Source organism: Lynx rufus, unplaced genomic scaffold, assembly GCF_022079265.1.
Source record: "Lynx rufus isolate CCGP_SWC_20201006 ecotype Redwood Valley unplaced genomic scaffold, mLynRuf1.p SCAF_5, whole genome shotgun sequence".
In the NCBI taxonomy this organism is placed as follows: domain Eukaryota; kingdom Metazoa; phylum Chordata; class Mammalia; order Carnivora; family Felidae; genus Lynx; species Lynx rufus.
Genome location: NW_025814867.1, coordinates 46,632,750 through 46,656,427, shown reverse-complemented (window position 1 = coordinate 46,656,427; position 23,678 = coordinate 46,632,750). Strand labels below are relative to the sequence as shown.

The 23,678-nt window shown below is 36.2% G+C and overlaps 1 long non-coding RNA gene across 6 annotated transcripts in view; it reads left to right on the top strand.

Annotated features, from left to right (window-relative positions):
• Positions 1-23,678, top strand: part of LOC124526357 (uncharacterized) — a 102,336-nt gene that overhangs the window by 45,302 nt on the left and 33,356 nt on the right. For all 6 annotated transcript variants that reach the window (XR_006965649.1, XR_006965645.1, XR_006965647.1 and 3 more), the window contains one exon: positions 12,353-12,540. This is a non-coding gene — a long non-coding RNA (uncharacterized LOC124526357). The remainder of the gene's footprint in view (positions 1-12,352; positions 12,541-23,678) is intronic.

Here is a 23,678-nt window from a genome sequence, read left to right as displayed (position 1 = left end):
TCTGAAATAATTCAGTGTCACAAAAGCTTTAGTCTTAAGTTCTGCTTTGGGGGTAGAAGGTAAGCAGGCCGAGACATTTTTCCACCATAGATTGACTTTGCACTGTAAATATTCATGTGGAAAACACTGCTTTGCACTTGGTTATTTGTGAATGCATATGAATGTCCTGATTCATCAGGAGGCTCTGGCTGCTGCGGCTGTGAGGGATGTCTGTAGCCTAGCTTTATCTAATGTGGGACCCAGGCCAAAGAAAAAAGTAAAAACAACAAACAACCACCAATAGCAAGTTCTAATACTATATATCTAAATATTTAAAGGTAACAATTCAACCTAATAAATTATCAAATAAAATAGGTACCCTCCTTCCACTTGACAAATACGTCTTCGTAATGACCTGGAAGGCCAGGTTCAATTCAGGAAACTTGGATTTTTTTCTGGTATGGGAGTCCCGTACCAGAGCACAGCAGGGAGAGAGGGAGCCAGCACTTGGCCTGAAGCCTGTCCCGCTTTTCTTTGTATCACACCCCAAATACCATCCCACTTTTTCCTGTACATGTGGACTCCCTATTCAACTCTACCGCCTTGGGTCTAGGGATTACACATAATGGTTCAGTCTGCCTTTGATGGGATAAAGCCTGGAAGAAAAGTCAGGACCACTGGACATGAAATTCCGAGATCCTGAGGATCTAGATCATGACCCAGAAGGGGCTGTGTGATTTCAAGGTGGGCATATCACAAAGAATGGTCAAGAAGTTTGTTCAAGCGGCGCCTGGGTGGCGCAGTCAGTTAAGCGTCCGACTTCAGCCAGGTCACGATCTCGCGGTCCGGGAGTTCGAGCCCCGCGTCGGGCTCTGGGCTGATGGCTCAGAGCCTGGAGCCTGTTTCCGATTCTGTGTCTCCCTCTCTCTCTGCCCCTCCCCCGTTCATGCTCTGTCTCTCTCTGTCCCAAAAATAAATAAACGTTGAAAAAAAAAATTAAAAAAAAAAAAGAAGTTTGTTCAATAAGGAAGGTTTGTTTCATAAAGAATTATCGCCAAGCTAAAATGGGCAGTAACAAATCCCTGAAATCGTAGTGCTTGTGAACAAAAACCATAAATAAAATAAATACAACCACACTTTACAACACAAAAAGATCTTTGAAAATAGGGCTTATTCTTAGGTAAAGTTGATGAAAATCATAGAGTGCTTCAGGGAGCAATGAAAATCCTGCTCACTGCCCATCTACATAGTTCTAGGAATCCTTTCATTATCCTTGAGAATTCCAGAATTCCACATCAAAGAGAGAGTAGGGTAATCCCAGAACCCCTGTGGTTAACAGGTAAGTACAGAGGGCAGCCCAAAGGCTTATCTCTTTCTCTGCCATCTTCTAACCCCATCCCAAACTTTGGTTATATCCCCTACATTGGCAAAATTAGCTGGATTAAATTTTCTGACTGAACAAGTTTAATGATGATGTTTCCCTCCAGTTAGTTTACTATGTTTTATTTTATTTTGTTTTGTTTTCCTATTTGTGTACTTATTTATTTGAATATCTTCTTTAAAAACCCTATCAAGTAATTTGAAAATAGCTATATGGATACAGTATTAAGCAATCCCATACACCTGTTTTTTTTTGATAAATGGTATATAATAAACAAATTTTTAAAAAGGCTTTTGTCTTGCACTCAAAGGATACACACTATAAAGCTATGCAAATTCTTATTACATTATTTAGTACTGAGCAAACTTATTCATCAATTGTCTTGCACATGCTCTTTTCCAACAACTCATAGTATTTATAATTCATCCATATCAAATAGTGTTTACTAAATGCCTCTCTAGATAACACATTCACTGTATAATTCTTGGTGTAGCTATTAAAGTGTTAGCTTTATTTTTTGGCATTTTATAGTGAGTGGAGGTATCATGGAATGTCTTAGGTAGGGTGTTTTTACCTTCATTTACCTCCCCCCATTCCTACCCCTGCCTTCATATTCTTATAGTTTCTAAATATTATGGAAGCATGAATAGCACCATGAAAATTTTCTATATGTATTGGTGTATAATATACAGCCTAAAGAAAAAAATCACAGTGTGCACACTACACAGTAAAGACCACTTTCTCCATTCCAGCCAGACTGTACCCATAAGCCCCTCCCATACAGAGATTTCTGAAAATTTTGGTTTCTAGATTAAACAAACTTAAAAAAAAAAACCTTTTGACATTTATTTATTTTTGAGAGACAGAGCACAAGCAGGGAGGGGCAAAGAGAGAGAGAGACACAGAATCCAAAAGCAGGCTCTAGACTCTTGAGCTGTCAGCACAGAGTCTTATGTGGGGCTTGAACCCATGAACTACTTGAGCTGAAGTTGGGTGCTTAACTGACTGAGCCACTCAGGTGCCCCACAAACTTTTTAGTAAAATGGAATGGTACACTAAGATAACTTAAGAATTTTCCCAATACAGGAATGCTAGCAAACTATAATGAAAATTTTTTCAAATGTGTAGTTGAACACACGGGGAAGAAAGTAAGATCCTCAGGTGCTAACAATATACAAAGTACAGAAAACAAGAATGGTAAGTGAATGGGTGCTGTGGCTGTGTGGTAGGAAACTGGGGCAGGTGACAAGTCCTTGGACTCATGTGAGGAAGGGAACTGTACATGAAATCTTGACCTTAATCCAGAACATTAAAATGACTGTACCCTTCAAACCAGAACACCCTTAGGCTCAGAGGGAGAATGCATGAAGGCTTTCCTAATGATATTTGGAGGTGGGTGGCTTTAAAGTAGTTAATTTCCAATTCTCAGCTTCCTAAAATTGATCTTTTATAGAATATCTGAGATTTTAAAAAATGCTTATGCCTAAAGTGAATCCATCTGGCATATGCTGGTTCTCAGTGTTACCTCTCTTTTCATAATCACCCTTTCCCAAATAATAAAAGACAAATTCTATGTCTCCTCTAACAGTGACCTTACTAAGGGGCTTTGGCCAAAAGTGTAACCTTCTCCATGTCAAACAAAGTGGCCATGGGAAGACTGATGATGGTGTTGGGCAAATGAGTATTTAATGACTGGGTAACTGATCTTTTCAGAAATCAGATAGTATCTAAATTGCTCTTAATTAAATTGAAGCAGGATCTACTTGGCATTTAGCTTAACATTAAAAATAAATATTGATGACAGTGTTTTCTGCCATATAACTGAGATTAAATTAGTTCAATTATATGTCAATGCTGCCACAATTCCCATCTACTTACTATGTAAACATGAGTTTTCAGCATTTATAGCTATTCAACTTATAATTATGAATAAACCCAGTTTCATATTAGAAATACAAAACATTCATCAATGGATAAATTAATAAACTAATTTTAAAAAGACTTGCACATAGAGCAAGTGTGTGTAATAATTAACAATATGTTATTTTGCTACTGGCTTCCAAAAAATAGCTGTAATAATAGCTCAAGTGACAAGAAAATAATAATACTAAGAGCCTTATGATTTCAAGAAATACAAAATGAAAATATAAATTTGTAATCTGATTTTGCCCTATGGAGATATGTTAGGGTAATCAATTAAAGATAAAGAATTCTGAGTTCAATCCATTCTGAATCTTTTTCTCTTCATTCCAAATCTTTTTACATGCTCTACTCTCTAATGGAATGCCTTATTTATTTATTTATTTATTTATTTATTTATTTATAGCTACCACCAATTTTTAAATTCCAAGTACAGGCTAGGAACCTGTTCTGTTTGGCCAAATACCAGGTTTGGTAAAGCTACATTTACGCTACCAATGAGTTCCAATAAGACCCTTGGGCTATAATGTAGGGACTGAAAAGTGACAACTGAATGGACTGAAAAGTGACCACTGAAAAATAACAATGCATTTAAGAGTTTAAGTATGATTGCTTTATTCAAAAAGTAGAATTTTACTAAAATTCAACTTTGCCTTTATCTAAATATCTAGCAATGCACATAATGGCACTGGCACATATATTTTGATTTGACCCTGAGTCACCGTAAAGGTACAACTGGTGATGTTCCTTACATAGACAAGTGTATAAATATTTCATTCCAATGACTAATGACTACATTCTATTATTTACTCTATAACATTTAAGTTCTACTCTTCTATACCTAATTGGCTAAAGAATGGCAAGATAACATGACTGATACTAAAGACGATAATGTAATGAGCTTGTAAAGAGCATCACAAAGTACTATACAATTTGTTCAATTTACCTTGCATAATTTAGATTTGTTGTAGTTTGTCAAAAAGTGCCTTTCATGCATTTTTTCCCTCTGTATGGTCTTTAGACTGGAATACAATGCATCAGATTACTACATTCATAAGGAAATTTTACATGTAACTCTCTGTAGTGAAAGAGTGTTGTCCTTAGTCAACTTTAGCCAAGTTTCCTGAAGCCTGTATCATGTATTAATATGAAATAAACAAAATATGCAATAAAGGCTAAGGAAATGTTGATGTTATCATGTATTCTATATGGAAATATACCTTGGCTGACATTTTAATGACATATAAAGATTTTTTAAAGATTTCTGAACTAGTTGTTTTGGCCTATATATACAGCTTGCTCAGTTTCAGGACATTTTGACGTGATAATATCTCATATCCTGTAACTGATATAGCAACTACCCAACTAGACGAGGTTTTCGTGGGTTAAGCACAGTTAACTAACTTACATTTCTTTTTCCAACCTAATTAAGTCAAAGAGATAAAATTCCATGGGAAAAAAAAAAAACACAAAAGAGGCCAAGGAAAATTTTCCAATAATTCATCAGAGTTATTTACAATGCAATTATACATAAAAACAGTTATTTAAAAATGAACCTGAAAAATGTTAAACTCTGGTAAATTGGGAGGGAAAGATGTCAAATACTCCACAAGTGTAAATCTTATGATGTGAGTTCTTAAATCATTTTTGTTTACTCATTGGCAGCTCATGTTTTCTCCAAGGAATGACTAATTAAAAACTAAGGAACAACTTGGGATGGCAATGTTTAAGAATGTTAGTGCTACTCAGCTTAAAAGTTCTCACTGGTATAAAAACAGAAGAAAATTGACCTATACTTTTTTTAATGTCAAATCCTATGAAGACAATATTAGTGACATAGAAATTTATATTGCCATATTTTTATAATTATAAAAGTAAGCAAAAGTTAAAATCCAAATGCTAAGGAAATGAATAAAGTGAATAAAAGTCCTCCATATTCCCCCATTAGTTTCTGGCTATCCAGTCCTTCAGATTTTTTTCTATACATATTACTAATAGTGTTTTATTCTATTTTTACAGAAAGATATCAGACAATACAGACTGCTCTCAAATTTGACATTTTTCATTTATCAGTGTATTGTGAACATTATTTCATGCTGCTAAGTTTAAGTCTATCTCATTATGTTTAATGGCTTCATGTTATTCCATTAAATGGGTCTATCATAGTGCTTCTCTACTGATGAAAATTTGAGTTCTTAGCTATCAAAACAATATAGAAATGGAGGTGTCTGGATGACTCAGTTCATTGAGCATCTGATAGCTCAGGTCATGATCTCATGATTCCTGAGTTTGAGCCCCACATCAGACTCCATGGTGACGGTGTGGAGCCTGTTTGGGATTCTCTTTTTCTCCCTCTCTCTCTGCCACGCCCCTGCTTGTGTGCTCTCTCTCTCTCTCTCTCTCTCTCAATAAATAAATGAGTACTTAAAAAACAATATAGAAATGTACATATGTTATCATACTTTGACACTTATTTCTGAAGGGTAACTAGATGTGAAAATGTTATGTCAAGGATATGATCATTTTAAATTTAATAAATATTTCTAAAATATTATTGAATTAATGTTGTACTGACTATAATAACCAAAGCATTAAAATCTCCCTGTGTTTTATGTTTGTTTGGCAAGTTTCACATATGGAAATTAAGCACATAAATTTGTATAATCCCATACAATTTATATACACAGAATATTATCACTAATTGGTAAACTCTCATGTTTTGATTTATATTTTGTCTTCCAAGCTTTATTTACATAACATTTTGCTTATTAGATTGTTCTTTTTTAATATTAATATATTAGTATTAATGTAGACAACATAGAAGTCTTTCACATTTATCTTTGTGTTCTAAGCACAAAATATAATGTTTGGCATATACTAGGTGTTCAATAAATTCTTATTGTATAAGTTAATGAAAATTATTTACCCTTACTTATGAATAAAGAAAACAAGGAAACACTAAATGTTTCCAAAAGAGGGTGAAGCCAGGTTTCTTGCTGGCCTACCACAATTACTTTTCTTTCCATTGCACTGCACTTACTTATGTGAAATATATCTCAAAGGGTTTATGCTGTAGATTTTGTTTTTTGGTAGTTGAGAGGCATCTAGCCCATTAAAAGGCTACATCTTTGGCTGCTACCTTTCTGTTTCCTCTCCAACTCCCCTCTCCCTCTCCATGTATACAAGTACTACTGAACAAGCTGAAAATATGAAGTCATGCCAGGATTTGTTTAAAAAGCTAAACATTTCAGTGAAAGATCTTCCTGAAATAAGAAACTAAGTATAATTTTCATGAATCTCCAATAAAGATCTGATAATGTTATTCACGCTGCAATTTGAAAGTGAAGCAGGAGGAAAATCAGCCCCGCTCTGCCACTGCATAAATCATTCCCCTGGGAGTGAGAGAAGTGCTCAGAGAATGGGAAATGGGAAATTCGTGACTCTTCCTGACGAACGGTTTGGTCTAGAGTGAGCTGCAGTCGTGATTTTCCAATAACAGCCTCTCCCGAAACCAAGATAAATTCCAATTCAAAAATAATGCCTTTATTGTGTTCAAAATGGTTTGTTTTGTGTAAGACAGTTTATTAAACTGCTGAAATTTGTCATCGAAAACAGGGTTTTGTACAGATAGGACTTGGTAGGATCTTGCTACCGGGAACTGACATGAACTAGAATGCAGATCCCATAACTGACTCTAAGGGAGGAAGAAACTATTGATCTAAATCCTCTAGCAGGAAAATAACACGTTTTAATTGAAGAAAACAAATACAAGCATACTCCTAGAGGCATTTCAACCCCCTGTTTCTTTCCTGCCATATGTATTTGATTATGGAATATGCTGTAAAGGTAAACTAAGAATCGATTAGCTTAGATGTCATCAGAGATAATCAATGAGCTTCCTAGCATTAGATAGCAGGTGGTGCAGAATGTGCAAACTGGGAAGCCTTCATGTTCCACCACAGCAGGGGTTCTCTCCGGGGAGGGTTTCCCTCACTCCACCATCCCCGTGTGTTTGGCAACTCTGGACCAAATTTTGGTTGTCACAACTGGTTTGGGGTGAGGGAGCAGTTGCTACGGCATCTACTGTGCTGTTAAACATCCTATAATGCACAGGACAGCCCCCATAACACATGATCATCCAACCCACATGTCAGCAGTACTGCTATTATGAAACCCGGTGCTAGGTAAATGGACAAAATTCCAGGTATGTCTTTGTAATATACTTTTGATTCAGAGTGAGATGATTAAGGAAAAGATAAAAATGGCTTCAGACATGTATTAAATTGCAGTTAAAATTACACCTTTAAGTTACTTTAAATCATATTTACAATGAATGGTGGATTAATGTTGACTAACATCGTTTAAATAATGCTATGAATGTAGGGTAACAATTCAGTAGGATCAATTTGCAGGGTTTTGAGTAAAATTTAGTACCTGGGTCTTACATAAATTAGGTATCTTTTCATTCAGACTTTACAGCAAACTTCCAGAAAGGGAGTTTTTTTACTATCCAGAATAGATACATAGATTCCTCTGAAAACTATGGATACCAAGAAGACTGGGCTCAGTTTCCCAGAAACTTTCTGTAGAATATGGTCCCAACTGGTTCTTTATTAGGTGACCTGCCTTCAACTTTGGCACTGTAGGTGAAATTAACATGGCTTCCCTGACCACAGCTGCCTGGATCAGAAAGGGGGGCATGTGCCTTAGGCCTAGTCTCACCAAAATATCAAGGTGGCAGTTAACATAATAGATTTAGTGATAATACCTTTCTGCTCCATTCTGATGTAAAGTTTTTTTGTTTTTATTTTATTCCAGAAAACAGAATTATAATTTGGCTTTAATAATTTTATAAGTTGGTTTCATACATTTTAGATGGACTATTATATTTCTTAATCTTAATTTGCTTTCCATTTTATCATGAGTTTTTACGCTTTTGTGTGGGCTACGCTGGAAAGAGAGTAGGGCAACTCTTCCTGAACAGCTTGGCAATAATTCTGCCTAACAGATGCCCCCCATGGGAGCAAGAGGCAACTCAGTCAAATGCTCTTTTGTAAGAAGGATAAACTCTAAGGTGAGCAAAAGGTTAAGTCTCTAAGGCCATCATACGCTATTCCTAAAGCTATTTGTGAATCCTAGGAATCCTGAGACTTCGGTCACTCTGGAGCCAATCAGACAAATCTACCTCACATTTCTGTGCATTCTTTCAATTTTCTTAATCACTGAAGATGCAGAACTTCTTGTAACTCCAAGAGACTTCTTTTGTAGGAGCTGAATCTGCAGAACTGAATTTGACAACTGGAACCCACACAAGTCCTTTGCTCTGTGTTCAGACCATACTGGGCCTAAATATTTTTCTGCACACATCCTAAAAATTCTGTGATTGAACACACTTTCCTAGTCATATGTAAACAGTACTAAGAATAAACAAAAACACTTAGCTACTGCCTCCACAAAAACTTATCCCTCCTAGACAAGAGTACGGAACAACTAAGATAGTATACTAATCAGACCCTGAGCTTTCTCATCAAGACTTCCTTAAAGAATCTTCTCTCACCTTCACTTGCTATGTCCACCAATCCAAAGTCATTGTATCATAAACTTTGCCTGATTACAGCTGTTTTCTTACCTTTCAAGATTCAAATGATAATGATCCAACTGAGGCCCTAAAACCTTAGATTTCCTTTGACGTTCCCCTCTGAGACACTTTTAAGGCTCTGTCAAGGTAAAGTTCTCCCTTGCTGTAGCAGGGACCATATACTTAACTTTGCTTGGCCACCGTACTTTTCATGTGGTCTTTGGAAGGCAAGTAATAGCCAAGTTAAGATATTGCAGCAAGGCTAAAGAAGAATGAGGGGCCAAAAAGATATAGATCTCATAAGATCTACAGATCTCATAAGCTGCTAGGCCTTCTTAAAAAGTGATTTATACCAGAACTGGTTTCTAAGAAAAGAGGAAGACTAAATAACTGATTATCCCCTATGACCACCTCAAAGGTGATTTAGGTGTTTATCAAAATAGTTGTTAAGTCTCCAAGAAAGAAGTTAAGTTTATAAATACTTTCTTGAAGCTGGCATTTCATGGACACAAAAATCTCACAAAAACAATATATTTGACTGCACATGGAACCAGAAGAAGTCCTGGTATGTAATTATAAAAGCAAACATATTTTGACTCACCATTCTTTTAAATCTGATTTAGTGAGCATTATCCTTTCTCTCCCCCTGGATTACCAAGTGAAACTAAATGCTATTTCTTTCTGACCATTCCTTTATGTCGCAAACCTTTAAAATATCCAGTCCCATAAAATGATCAAAACTTTGAGGTTGATTTTTCTTTCCCTTCCAGCCGGAGTTTCCTTTGGGATGATTACTTTCAGGAGGAAGAGAGGGCACTCAATTGTCTCTCCCTCCTTCTTACTTTACCTCTTGTTCTATTTAGCATCTCTTAATCTAACACCATCAGAGTGGGTGGGGTTGGGAGGAGAGTAAAGTACGAAAGAAGAGGTAAGGCAAGTAGGATAACTCATGCTTGACAGATATCATCATGATTTTGGACAATGCAGGTATTTAAAGCCAACTTTTTTTACATGTTGGGTACTTTTGTGTGTTTTCTGAAGATTTCTCTGTGGAGTGCCTTTTTCTAAAACTCCGGTGACATGGCAGTATCTTTCCTTTGTCAGGTCTACCTTCACCACAGAGGATTTTCTTCTGGATGGACACCCCATATCCCTTTCCAGATGATATTTTTTACCCTAAAAGGCAACGCTTTGGGGTGGATCACAAATAATTCCAGAATGACATTTCTACTTGGGATCCATATGTATAGTCACCATGGTTAACCTACATTTGACCTACTTTCAGAGAAAAAAGTAACTTCCCAGTTTCAGCCTTCATTCAAAGATCACTTGAGTTCTTTTAGGCATGAGCCACAAATCTAGGGGGACATGAATAAAGCTTCTAAGTAGTCCCTTCAAAACCTCCATTATACTCATGGTGAGAATCAGACACTGTCCAAATCTTCCCTACTACAGGATTGAGATTCCTAGCATGTTGGTAATACTCTCAGAATTTCTTTTCACAAAGCCTTCTCTTTAATATAAAATTTCAAACATTTCAGTTCTTAATAAAGGTGTAGGGCTTTAAGAATTGTGTTGCCAGTTTAGGGATATTTTCATTGTAAATCTTGCATGAGGCATAACACCTACTTTGGAATGGAGGAATGTCTAGCACATTATATTTTATCTTGGTGCTTTGTCAAAATGTCAATTTTAACATTCTGTTAGATACTGAAAAAATTTTCAAAGTAGTTCTTCTTACATGTATTAATGCAATGGTAAATAAATTAATCCCAGATAGAATGCAGAGGCATATTAATTGAGTTATACTCCAGTCAATTGTATTTGATCTCAGCAATGCAAGGATGGCTAATATTTGGAAATCTGTTCATTTTTTCTTCATTTTATGTCATCAAAGATTGCAACTAAAAAAGCTTTTGCTAGAATTCAACTTTCTTCCTAGTACAAAATTTTAATTAACAAAGATGAACACTTTCTTAACATGGGAAAAATGTATTACTGAGAAAGATGGATTGTGCTTAACTGTAAAATACTGAAAGCAGCTCTGTGAATATTACCAATAAATTTAATATTGATCTGTTAGAATGTTCAACTTAATTAGAAAAGAGAAGAGTGGGGAAAAAAAGAGAAGAGTGGCATTAAAAGTGGAAAGGAGAAGATGAAATTATTTGCAGGAAGTTTGAATATATACCTAGAAACTCAAAGAGTAATACCTGAGAAAATATAAGATATAATAAAAAGAACTTAGTAAGATAGGTGAATTTAAGAAGAAATAGTTTTTCTTTATTTGAAAATGAAATAACCTATCCTGATGTCTTAGGCAGTTGAGGCTGCTATAACATAAGTGCCATAGACTAGGTGGCTGCTTACAGTTCTAGAAGCTGGAAGTCTAAGATCAGGGCACCAGTATGATCAGGTTCTGGCGAGAGCTCATTTCCAGGTTGTAGACAGCTGACTTCTCATTGTATCCTCACAGAGTGGAAAGCACTAATTCCATTTATGCGGGTTCTACCTCATGACTTAATTACCTTTCAAGGTCCCACCTCCTAATAACCACCACATTGAGGGTTTGGATTTCAATATTTTTCACCATGCAAATCGACACTGAATCTATGTAATACAGCCGAATAGAATTTTTCTCTAAATGCCTCTTATCTAAAAGTATATTTAGCAATCTAATGTTTTAAACAGTGGTATCTTGACACATCAAAGGCATTGATTGACTAATTTCACAGTCAAAACTAATGCTAAAAAAGAAAACAAGATTTTTTCTCTACTAGATGCCTCTTTGCTATTAAAAACTTTAGCATTCTTTCAAAGTTAAGTAAGAAACCTCTTTAATTGTTATGTCAGAGTTTTTTACTTCTACATATCATATCTTGAGCACCATTCCCTATTGCTTTCATATTAGATGTACATGTATAGTTTTAAAAACATTGTACAATATTTATCTACTTTATCCTTTTTGGTACTTCACTTGTACTGTGGAGGATAAGAATTATGTGGTTTCATCAGCTACAATGAAAAGCATAACATTTTAGCAGATTTCTAAGGAAAAAATAATTAAAGAATAGTATTACTTCTTGGCCTTTGTGAGTTATAATACCGAGTAGACCCATGTGTATTAACTTCCTATGAGATGTTTATTGTGTTCCTATTAACATATCATTTTGGTAATCTTTAAATGCATTATTTATAAAAATATGTTTTTGGCTTTGATTTGGCTGCATAGTACCCAAACTAGCAAAACTTGAACATAATTATAAATGGGAAATCAAAGTAGTTTTTATTCATTCATCTGGAAAGTAAAATTGCATATATTAACAATAATGATTCAAGCTGATGTGATCTTCAGTTAAAGTTTTTCTGTATAATTAGAGCTCATATTTTTGTATTTACTTCAAATATAGAGTACTTTTAATTCAGGTAAAACCAGAAAACATATCACACTTAGTACACCCACATAATTTGTTTTTTTAATATACTCTTTTTAGTGCAAATTTCTGTGACATGGAACATGAGAAGAAAGTGCCTCGATCCTCAAAAGTTCTTTAAGAAAGTAAAAACTGCTTTTAATGAAGAAGCAAAATGGATTAAGAATCAAGTATTAAATGAATTCATGTGAGCAGGAGGACCTCTGATTCTGCACTGATCTCAACGTCTAAAGAGTGAACTTGGGCATGTAAGTACTGAGCCTAGCCGCAGCCTTGGACCTGGAAGCTCTGGAATATACAATATGAGGTCTTTCCTGTGTAATGTTTTGGAAGGAAAGACAGTCAGCTTCCCCGAAAAGTCCAGGGTATTAAAACATATCATTAAAATATGCAAACATTTATAAGTGCAGCTGTTAAAATTATTACTCCACTTACCTATACTTAAACTTGTTTTCCTAATAATTCCTTTACTTTTTTTCCCCATCTTTTGCTTTTTTAAAGTTTATTTGGGGGGGAGAGAGGCAGAGAGAGAGACAGACAGACAGAGAGAGACAGAGACAGAGACAGAGAATCCCAAGCAGGCTCTACACAATCCGTGTAGGGCCCAATAAGGGGCTTGAACTCAGAACCACGAGATCATGACCTTAGCTGAAATCAAGAGATTTACCTACCCCTCTACTTTGGTTTGTAAGATCTTTACGACAATCTTTCTGAAGAGTCCCCTCTTTTAGTTATATTCATATATCTCAATTTAGAAATTGGACAGGCAGATTAAAGATCAGTGGATTAATTTTAATTTGCTTAAAAGAGGAGCTCGCATGTGTCCAGGTACTATTGGAGCATTCACATACTCATTTGATCAAACATTAATAATTAATGTTTCAGTACTTGCCTTATATATGTCAGGCATCATGCTAAATGCTATACACACTATGGTAAATATGATAGATGTGATTTCTACACTCATTGAGTTTTGGTCTCTTGAGACAGACTTCTATTAAATATCTGTGTGTATATATATATATATATATATATATATATATATATATATATACATACACTACAGAAGGAGACTCTTTTTTTTAAGAAATTTTATTTTATTTTATTTTTTTTAATATATGAAACTTATTGTCAAATTGGTTTCCATACAACACCCAGTGCTCATCCCAAAAGGTGCCCTCCTCAATACCCATCACCCACCCTCCCCTCCCTCCCACCCCCCATCAACCCTCAGTTTGTTCTCAGTTTTTAACAGTCAGAAGGAGACTCTTTTTGATGAGTCTAATAGGAAGATCCAATTCAGGGAATGTTGCTTTGTTGAATTATCTTTTAGTTTGGAACTGAGGATAAGCAAGAGTTTGCCAAGCCAAGGATGTGGAGCTGAGCATGTCAAGCAAAAACAAAGGCTAAAAGAAAGAAAATACACGGTGCCCATGAGGACCTAAAAGGCCAGGAACTGTGGTATAGTGAGCAGAGAGGGAGATTGCCTGGTGGTAGGACTAGAGGGAGTGGGGTTCAGATCATAAAGAACCCACAAGGCCAGGTTAAGGATTTCACCTTCTATCCTGAGTTCAACAGGATGCCATTTACTGCTTAGGGGTTTGAGTAGAATAATAGCCATATTTTAGAAAAATTAGTTTGACTTCAATGTGAAAAACAATGAGTGAGAAGGAGCAGAAGCAAGGAATCCAGTTAGGGATTTGTTGCTATAGTCTGGATAACAATCCAAACTGACATATCTTAATGGGGGCAGGGCTTTGCAATCCCTGTGCCTAACACAATAAAAGACATTAAAATAATGGATTAAAGAATTAATAAAGGAATAAGTTTGTCTGGCCTGAAATTCTAATGAGCCATTTGCATGAATTCACTGTGAATACCAAAGTCTAATAACTACATACATATCTTTGATGTAGATTAGGAGCTTAACTCATCATCATATAAACTTTTAGAATTCCTATGGATTACCATAGGAAGTTATTACCGTAAATCCCCAAAAGAGTTCCCCCCATAATTTGTGTGTGTGTGTGCATGTATGTGTGTGAAAAGGCCTTCACTGCATAAATTTTTTTTCTATCCATCTCTTTTTATTTTATATGCACCAATTCAGATAAAAATTATATCTTGAAGAGACAAGAAAAAATATAATCATATAATATCCTAGAGAAGTGATTCTTAAATCTTCCATTTTTCCCTCATTAATCATTTGATAAAATATGCCAAATCTTACACAAATTATATAGTTACAAACATTTGACAATTTTATTCATTACTTATGATCAATTAAATGGGTATAGCAATTCATTATTTGGTGAGTGAACAATTTTGTTGGTCTATCTTTATTTTTTTTTTCAACGTTTATTTATTTTTGGGACAGAGAGAGACAGAGCATGAACGGGGGAGGGGCAGAGAGAGAGGGAGACACAGAATCGGAAACAGGCTCCAGGCTCTGAGCCATCAGCCCAGAGCCTGACGCGGGGCTCGAACTCCCGGACCGCGAGATCGTGACCTGGCTGAAGTCGGACGCTTAACCGACTGCGCCACCCAGGCGCCCCTGTTGGTCTATCTTTAAAACACAAATTAAAATAATTCCTTTTGTGGTTTGAAATGGAGATAATGGTGTTGGGGAATAAATGTTACTGCTCTCGTGACTCTTAAAAGCCATGTTTTCCCAAAATTATTCTGGTCTCATTGTACACATACATAGCTGATGTAGAAAGGGGAAGAAGCACAGGATATAGCTTTCAATAGGTGTGTCATATCAGAAGTACTGACTTGTGGGAATAAGAAGAACACTCCATGTGCAGGGCTTTACAGAGAAACAGCAGGTGGTAAACCCCTGGCAGGTAGAAGTGGCTATAAATGGCATTTTGACTTCCGGGAAAATAACTTGGAGGTTGAGAGAAAAAAAATTTTTTAGAAATTTTATAAAAACAATGAGGAATAAAGTCTCCCTAAACTATGATTCTTTCTCCCGCTAGCCATCTAAATCCCACTGGTTGAAAACCACAGTCCTATCCGGCAATCATTCTTGGCTTTTTTCCAAGGAGGTGAAAACCTATCTTCACAAAAAAACTTGCTGCTTGTTTATAGCAGCTTTATTCATAACTGCCAAAACTTGGAAGCACCAAGATATCCTTCAGTAGGTGAAGAGATAAATAAACTACAGTTCATCCAGATAATATTATTCAGTGCTAAACTGAGATACACTATCAAGCCATGAAAAAGCATGAAGGAAACTGAAATTAACATTACTAAGTGAAATAATTCACTCTGAAAAAGCTACCTATTATATGATTCTACCTATATGATATTCTGGAAAAGGCAAAACTACGTAGATGGCAAAAAGATCAGTGGTTGCCAGGGGTTATTGTGTCAGGAGGGATGTCTAGGAGGAGCCCAGAGGATTTTTAGGCACTGAAACTACTCTGTATGGTACTAAGTATATATCATGATACATTTTTCCAAACCTACAGCATGTACAACATGAAGAGTGAAACCCAATGTAAACTATGGACATTGGGTGATTATGATGTGCCAATGTAGGTTCATCAATTGTAACAAACGTACTACTCTGTGGGAGATGTTGATAATGGGAGAGGTCATGCATGTGTGGAGGCAGGGGGTATATGAGAAATTCCTGTACTTTCTGCCCAATTTGTGATAAACCTAAGAACTGCACTAAAAAAAATAAAGTCTTGGGGCATGTGGGTGGCTCAGTCAATCAAGCATCAGACTTCAGCTCAGGTCATGATCTCACTATTCATGGGTTCAAGCCCCATGTCGGGCTCCATGCTGACGACAGCTCAGAGCCTGGAGCCCACTTCAGATTCTGTGTCTCCCTCTCTCTCTGCCCCTGCCTCATTCACATACTCTCTCTCTCCTTCAAAAATAAACATTAAAAAATAAAAAAGTCTATAAAAATCCCCCACGAAATCCTGCAATATCATATGCTCATGATCCCCCTTGCCTTTAATATTCCTTCTCTATAATCCAGAGGATAAATGGTTTCAGGTAAGAACTAGATGCAATTCTCTTGTAATTAGGCCATATACACCAATACATTATTAGGTACCATTTTAAATTATTTGTTCCTTTAGGTGTCATTAGCTGTCCATTCTATTATGTTTATATATGAGAACAAATAGAATATGGTTAATTGTAATGTTTTGAGCAATTATAAATGGCTGTTGAAACCAGTTTCTCTTCTGTTTGCTATTCTAACACAAAATACTGCATTTTCCGGCAAAGGGATACTAAAATGTTAATAAAACAAAAATAGGTAATATCAAGATACATTAAAGTAATCTGGTAAATAATTGAGACCAGTGTTCATTCTAAAATAGCCTCTGAATTTTAATATCCTAGTTCTGGAGGAAAATTACATAGTTGATATCAGTCATTTTGCTTCTTATTGTTTAAAATATAGATGATTAAGTTCAATATTTTGGGGGAATAGGATATAAAATTTTTATTTAGCAAGTTTTCATTCCATCTTGACTTCTCTGAATCCCTTGATACAGAAATATGCATATTTGCTCATATCTAGATAAGAAGTATTATGAACATGGGGTATACTTAGGAAGGAAATATCATTCCCTTGAAAATCAGACATGGTGGCCATGCAGTCTTGGGAATGGGGTAAAGTAAATAAATTAACAAAATTTATGTTAACAATGAAAAGGATATCAATAGTTAGTTTAATCAGTTAATAATAATTAATATGAACTAAATAGACGAAAAAAATGATCTTTGAAATATTAATTCTGATTCATCCTAGTAAAGTCTTTGATCAATTTAGGATAAGAATATCACTTCTGGGTAGGGGGAAGATGGCAGAGGAGTAGAAGGACCCTAGTCTTGTTCCAGACATACAACTAGATAACTATCAGATCATCCCAAATACCCCATAAAATTGGCCTGAAGACTGGTAGAACAAACTCCACAACAAAAAGTAGAGAAGAGTCCACATCAAAGAAGGTATGAAGTACAGAGACATGGTCTGTGTGGCCACTGTGGTGGGGAGGGAGCCAAGGTCATGGAGAAGGGTGAGAGACAGACTAGCACACAGGGGAGCACACAGAGAAAAATAAATCTTCATAGCAATTGGCTTCAAAAGCAAGAGCGCCCGAATTTTGTGAGTTCTTGCAACCAGTGGGACATAAAACCTGAGTTTTGAAGGTCAGTGTGTTTGGCCCTGGGAGAGCTTGGAGGGCATTGAGGCTGCTCTTGGAGAAAAGATAGGAGGGCAAACAGCCGGTGGACATACAGCATGGAAATGATCTGAAGAGCACCAAGGTACACAATGGGGAGGTTAGCTGCTCATCTCAGAGTATGTCCCAGAGAGGCAGTGCTTATGGAGAGGACCCTCCAGAACTAAGGACCTGGCAGGAAGAATTTCCCTCCTCTGCCCCTTAGCATAAACACAGAGTACCCTGTGGGAACCTGTGGGCACAGATACTCACTACCTAACTTGCTTACACTGGCCCTGCTCCGCCATCAGAACCACTCTTTCCAGTCACATTTGCCTTAGTCTCAGCCCCTTCCCCCAAAAGACTGCCCCAAATCCCTGCCAACATGGGAGTTTTGTGAGGTGTCGATTTTGGAGGCAGAGGACAGAGGTCTCATTTCACAAGTACACCAGAGCAGATCTACTTAAAATGCACCATATTCAGGCCAGGCCCCAAACACTCCCCACAAAAGAGAGACTGCAGATGACTGGCCTGAACTGCAAAGAGAACTGCAGGTGACTGGCCTGAATGATGAAGTTCTCAGCAGAGCACACACCGCATACATTGGAGATACTCAAAGAAGCACCAGACCCTGGGGAAAAGGGGACACTACACTACAGGGCACTATAGGAACTCTTCTTCATAAGCCTTTACCCTCAAGAACCGGAGACATAGCTGACTTTTCTAATGCAGAGAAACAGGCACAGAGACTTAGACAAAATGAGAAAACAGAGAAATATGTCCCAAAGGAAAGAAGAGGGCAAGGCCATGGCTGGAGATCTAAGTGAAACAGATATAAGTAACATGCCTGATGGAGAATTTAAAACAATGATTATAAGGATACTCACTGGACTTGAGAAAAGAGGGGAGGACATCAGTGAGACCATAACACAGAGATAAGGAATAACATAGCAGAGATGAAGGGCTTAATAAAAGAAATAAAAAATATGCTTGATGGAATGAATAGCAGGCTGGAAAAAGCAGAGGAATGAATTAATGACTTAGAAGATAGAGTAATGGAAAGTAATTAAGCCAAACAAAAGAGAGAAAAAAGAATTATGCAAAATGACAATAGACTTAGGAAACTCAATAACTCCATCAAACATAATAACATTTGTATTACAGGCATCCCAGAAGAAGAAGAAGAGAGAAAAGGTGGCAGGGAACTTATTTGACAAAATAATAACTATAAACTTCCCTAATCTGGAGAAGGAAATAGATATCCAGATCCAGGAGGCACAGAAAACCCTAAACAAAATCAACAAAAGCAAAATTTTATTATTCCAAAAATTATTCCAAAAAAATAGAAGAAGAAGGAAAACTTCCAAATTTATTTTATGAGGCCAGGATTACTCTGATACCAAAACCAGATAAAGACACCACACACAAAAAAAGAGAACTACATGTCAATATCTTTGATGAACAAAGATGTAAAAAATCCTCAACAAAATGCTAGCAGACTGAATCCAAAAACACATTAAAACAATTATTCACCATGATCAAGTGGGTTGCAAGAGTAGTTCAATATTCACAAATCAATCAATGTGATACATCACATTAATAAGAGAAAGGGATAAGAACCATATGATTATTTCAATAGATGCAGAAAAAAAACATTTGACAAAGTACAACATCCATTCATGATAAAAACCCTCAACAAAGTAGGTTTAGAGGGGATATACCTCAATATAATAAAGGCCATATACGAAAAACCCACAGCTTACATCATACTCAGTGGGGAAAAAATGAGAGCCTTTCCCCTAGGGTCAGGAATAAGATGGGGATGTCTCCTGTCACCACTTTTATTCAACATACTACTGAATGTCCTGGCCACAGCAATCAGACAACAAAAATAAATAAAAGGCATCCAAATTAGTAAGGAAGAAATGAAACTTTCACTATTTTCAGACAAAATGGTATTCTGTTTAGAAAACCTGAAAGACTCCACCCAAAAATTGCTACCTGTCTTTTTATTTCTTTGTGTTATTCAATTTCTTTCATCATTGTCTTATAGTTTTCAGAGTATAGGTCTTTTACCTCTTTGGTTAGGTTTATCCTTAGGTATCTTATTATTTTTGGTACAATTATAAATGGGACTGTCTTATTTTCTCTTTCTGCTGCTTCATTATTGGTATATACAAATGCAACAAATGTCTACAGATTGATATTGCATCCTGTGACTTTACTGAATTTGTCAGTTGTAGCAATTTTTGGATGGAGTCTTTCAGGTTTTCTAAACAATACCATTTTGTCTGAAAATAGTGAAAGTTTCACAGGTAGCTGTGTTGACAGCTCGGAGCCTGGAGCCTGCTTCGGATTCTGTGATCTTCCTCTCTCTCAGCCCTTCCACCTGGTCACACACACTTTCTCTCTCTCCAAAATAAATAAACATAACCCAGTGAAGAAATGGGCAGAAAACATGAATAGACACTTCTCTAAAGAAGACATCCGGATGGCCAACAGGCACATGAAAAGATGCTCAACGTCGCTCATCAGGGAAATACAAATCAAAACCACACTCAGGTATCACCTCACGCCAGTCAGAGTGGCCAAAATGAACAAATCAGGAGACTATAGATGCTGGAGAGGATGTGGAGAAATGGGAACCCTCTTGCACTGTTGCTGGGAATGCAAATTGGTGCAGCCACTCTGGAAAACAGTGTGGAGGTTCCTCAGAAAATTAAAAATAGACCTACCCCATGACCCAGCAATAGCACTGCTAGGAATTTACCCAAGGGATACAGGAGTATTGATGCATAGGGGCACTTGTACCCCAATGTTTATAGCAGCACTCTCAACAATAGCCAAATTATGGAAAGAGCCTAAATGTCCATCAACTGATGAATGGATAAAAAAATTGTGGTTTATATACGCAATGGAGTACTACGTGGCAATGAGAAAGAATGAAATATGGCCCTTTGTAGCAACGTGGATGGAACTGGAGAGTGTGATGCTAAGTGAAATAGGCCATACAGAGAAAGACAGATACCATATGGTTTCACTCTTATGTGGAGCCTGAGAAACTTAACAGAAACCCATGGGGGAGGGGAAGGAAAAAAAAAGAGGTTAGAGTGGAAAGGAGCCAAAGCATAGGAGACTCTTAAAAACTGAGAACAAACTGAGGGTTGATGGGGGGTGGGAGGGAGGAGAGGGTGGGTGATGGGTATTGAGGAGGGCACCTTTTGGGATGAGCACTGGGTGTTGTATGGAAACCAATTTGACAATAAACTTCATATATTGAAAAAAATAATAAAATAAACATTAAAAAATTTTTAAAAATTAGAAATTAAACAAAGAAGAAATAAAAAGACATTTCACGTTCATGGATAGAAAGAACATGGATAGAAAGATAATATTAAAATGTCTATACTACCCAAGGCAATCTACACATTTAATGCAATCCCTATCAAAATACCACCGGTGTTTTTTCACACAGCTAGAACAAGCAATACTAAAATTTGCATGGAACCACAAAAGAACCTGAATAGTCGAAGCAGTTTTGAAAAAGAAAAGCAAAACTGGAGGAATCACAATTCTGAACTTCAAGTTATATTACAAATCAAATCAATTTATATTATAATCAAAACAGTATGGTACTGGCATAAAAATAGATACATTGATCAATGCAACAGAATAGAAAACTCGTAAATAAACCCACAATTTTATGGTCAATATTTGACAAAGTAGGAAATAATATTGTATGGGAAAAAGATATTCAACAAGTGGTGCTTGGGAAAATTGGATAGCAATATGCAAAAGAATGACATTGGATCACTTTCTCATGTCATACACAAAAATACATTCAAAATAGATTAAAGACCTATATGTGAAACCTGAAACCATAAAAATCCTAGAAGAGAACATATGCAGTAAATTCTCTGACATTGGCCTAAGAAACATTTTTCTAGATATGTCTCCTGAGGCAAGGTAAACAAAGCAAAAATAAACTATTAGGATTATGTCAAAATAGAAAGCTTCTACACAGTGAAAGAAACAATCAACAAAACTAAAAGGCAACCTGTGTAAATAGGAGAAGGTATTTGCAAATGACGTATCTAATAAACGATTAGTATACAAAATATTAAAAATATAGTGTATTAGTATACAAAATAAAGAACTTACAAAACTCAACACCCCAAAAATGAATAATTCAATTACAAATGGTGAGAAGACATGAACTGACATTTCTCCAAAGAAGACATACAGATGGCCAACAGACACATGAAAAAATGTTCCTCATCACTTACCATCAGTGAAATTCAAATCAAAAGTACAATGAGATATTACCTCACACCTGTGAGAATGACTAAAATCAACAACACAAGAAACATCAGGTGTTGGTGAGGATGTGGAGAAAAAGGAACACTTGGGTACTGTTGGTAGGAATGCAAAGTGGTGCAACCACTCTGGAAAACAGTATGGAGGTTCCTGAAAAAAGTTAAAAATAAAACTACCCTGTCATCTAGTAATCACACTGCTAGGTATTTACCCAAAGAATATAAAACAAAGGGATACATGCACCCCTATGTTTATAGCAGCATTATTTACAGTAGCCAAGATATGGAAGAAGCCCACACATTCATTGGTATATGAATGGATAAAGATGATATAGTATATAGATATAATGGAATATTATTCAGCCATGAAAAGAATGAAATCTTGCCATTTGCAATGACATGGATGGAACTAGAGAGTATAATGCTTCGTGACATAAGTCAGTCAGAGAAAGACAAATACATATGATTTCATTCATATGTGGAATTTAAGAAACAAAACAAATGAGCAAAGGCAAAATAGAGAAAGAGAAAGAGAGGGAAAGAGAGAGAGAGAGAGAGATCAAGAAAAAGACTCTTAAGTATGGAGAACAAAGTGATGGTTACCAGAGAGAAGGTGGGTCGGTGTATGGGTGAAATAGGTGATGGGGATTAAGGAGCGCAGTTGTCATGAAGAACACTAGGTGACTAAAAAAAAAAAAGAGAGAGAGAAAGAAATCAGTTCTATTGCTAACAGATGTGAAATGCTGGGAAAATTGTAAAGTCTCTGGGTTTTGATTGACAATCTGTGAAGTATAGATGACATTGATTTTTTTAGTAAGAATTCATATTCCAGGTGCTTTTTATTAATAAGTTGCAGAATGGTGTGTACCTCAGTAAGAGAGGTACATCAGAAAAAATAGTGCATTGAGAAATAACACAACAGACTATTATCAGAGTCGCCACCCTTCATCTATATGAAGAAGTATAAAGGAGATGTGGGAAAATGTGTTAAAGTTGAATATCATAATGGCAGGATTTTGGTCAACCTTTTCTGATTCCCAAAATGGACAAATTAGTGATCCTAGTAAAATGAAAGTGCTGACTCATTAACCCAAGATTCTGTCATAAGCCCACTGGCCTCAAACTGTTTCCTCCAATGTACTGTCACACTTCTAGTTTCTCTTGGCTCAAAGCAGAGGTTCAATATACATTTATTGAATAAATAACCAACACACCACCTTCCCCTTAGCTTACTGGCACTTGGATCTTTAAAGGTGAAAAATATAAAAATTTTAAACACTTTTAAATATGACAAAATACACTATCTTAAAAAGTGCTTTATTTGTTTGTTTGTTTGTTTGTTTGTTTATTTAGAGAGCACAAGTGGGAGAGGGGCAGAAGGAAAGAGAAAGAGAGAGAGAGAATCCCAAGCAGGCTCCACGCTCACCACAGAGCCTGACATGGGGCTCGATCTCACAGTTGTGCGATCATGACATGAGCCAAAATCAAGTCAGACACTCAACAGACTAAAATATACTGATATTTTTAACAGATTAGGTAAAACAAATGACATGTGAAGTCTGCTTCTGAAAAATGATAAGGGAAGATCATATGATTTCAGAATGATAATTTGGGTGATGTTATGGAGGGCAGGGTTAGAGGAGCAGGCACAAAAAATGAAAGCTATTAGTGCACATATTAATTACTTCCACATTTTCTTCTAGTTAATTTTGAAAATTAGTTTATTAAAAAAAGAATAAATAACATCTATCTATCTATCTATCTATCTTTACATCCATATCTCTATCCATATCCATTCAGATCATTATAACTATTCATCAGGGTCCTAAAGAGATGCTTATATCAGATGCTGACCACTATGCCAGACTGGTGTGCACT